Source organism: Columba livia, chromosome 3 (assembly GCF_036013475.1).
Source record: "Columba livia isolate bColLiv1 breed racing homer chromosome 3, bColLiv1.pat.W.v2, whole genome shotgun sequence".
In the NCBI taxonomy this organism is placed as follows: domain Eukaryota; kingdom Metazoa; phylum Chordata; class Aves; order Columbiformes; family Columbidae; genus Columba; species Columba livia.
The window spans coordinates 89,203,690-89,205,443 of record NC_088604.1 but is presented as its reverse complement, the minus strand read 5'-3'; the positions used below and the strand labels follow the sequence as shown (position 1 = coordinate 89,205,443).

Here is a 1,754-nt window from a genome sequence, read left to right as displayed (position 1 = left end):
CTGCTGTGCCTCTAGTCTTTATGTTCTTTCTCAAGCTGTGCTGCGATTAAGTGACGTGAATGAATTTGTTCCCAGAGGGATGAGAAGAAAGTGGAGTTTTGCGACATCACAAAAACATCATCACCAATGTGTCTACACTACCAAAATATGAAAGGTTATCTGCTCAAGGGTAACATAAAGAAAACAAAAGCATGGTGCTGTTATAATTCTTGTCACAGCTGACTTGCAGTCTTCTGTAATCTGCATTGGAAAATTACAGATGCTCTTTTTTTTTTTTTCTTTTTTTTTTCTAATATCTATTCCTTTTCAGATAAGTGTGCAGTTTATATTAGTGATTTTGGGGTTAGACTTTCACTGCTATTATTCTTCAAGTCAATTCTTCCCTATTATCCTGTTTTCTTCCTTGGGAGAAGCAGGGGCTGGAAACAGGTTTGGTTAGTAATGGTAGTTGTAAATATTTATGTAATAGTGTCCAGAGGCTTTTTCACAATAACATAGACCATAATATGCTTCTGACCTTTATACAGTTTCCCAGGAAATCAATTCCTTAAAGCAAGAAAATAGGCCTCTCTCTAGATCCTGTATGCCAAGGACAAGTCCTCGCTTCAGCCTCAGTGTTTCTCATGCTGGTTCTTTCAGCTAGACCAAAAGAGATGTTTACCCCTTGGGGAGAGAGATGTCCAGAAATATGTAATAAGATGTTACAGCAACATTGTACAGACTGCCCAGAACTGCACAATTTTTAAGTCTAGTTGGCTAAACTAAAGATCCCTAGACTAGAACAAAAATACACTTTTCCCATAATGGTCTGAGTCAAAAAAATCCAGGCTGTCAGTTTTCTCACAGTGGTTGGCAGGTGGAATCTTGTCTTACAACTGATATTTTATTGCACAACTCATATACCAGCTCGGTTTAAAGCTGGGACTGTTTAGCCTAGAAAACAGACTGCTTAAGGTGATTTCATCAACGTAAATATCTGCAGGGAAGGTTTGGAGGAGCTGCAGCCAGGATCTTTTCAGTGCTGCCCTGTGGCAGGACAAGAGGCAATGGGCACAAACTGAAACGCAAGAGGTTCTTCCTAAACATCAGAGAACGCTTTTTCAGTGTAAGGAGTTCTGACACAGGTTGGTCAGAGAGTTTGGTGGAGTCTCCATCTCTAGGTGTCCCAGCTTGAGGAGGGGAGTTTGAGATGACTTCCAGAGATCCCTTCCAATCTTAACCATTCTGTGATTCTGTTTCAAGGTCAAGCCATCCTTCTCCTCCACATAGTCTGCAGCCTGCCACTCTTTCCAAACTATCTCCATTAACATTCAGGTTGCACTCTCAGCAGGCTTGGCAGGTCCAGTTCTCCCCAGAGAATAAATGGATGTTTTCAGCCTAAGTGAGCTCAATGGGATGGTGTATTTATATATGTTTTTCATACAAACTTACAGAATTTTCATTTGTCTATGCAGTTGTCAACCAAGATTTCAGTTCCATTGCATTGGACAAATTGTAGCCAGTAATTATTTATCTCTCTATCAGAGAACAGCTTTATACAAATGGTAGTAGAGGTCAGATACAATTTGTTGGCAGGGGAGTCTCCTCCAGATGTTTAGAGAGCATTGTGCTATTCCAAAAATGTGCAATGAGGTTCAGCTTTTTAGCTGGGCATAGCTACCAATAATTGTCTTATATCTGCCTACAAGTTCCAGCAAAAGGATTCAGCACCTCATCTCTGACACGCTTCAGGTAAGGCAAACCTCACTTTGGTC

General features: G+C 40.6%; 1 protein-coding gene across 4 annotated transcripts in view; it reads left to right on the top strand.

Moving 5' to 3' along the window:
- The window catches only part of KCNK5 (potassium two pore domain channel subfamily K member 5), a 129,975-nt gene that overhangs the window by 14,973 nt on the left and 113,248 nt on the right, over positions 1-1,754 (top strand). The gene's annotated exons all lie outside the window — the stretch shown is intronic.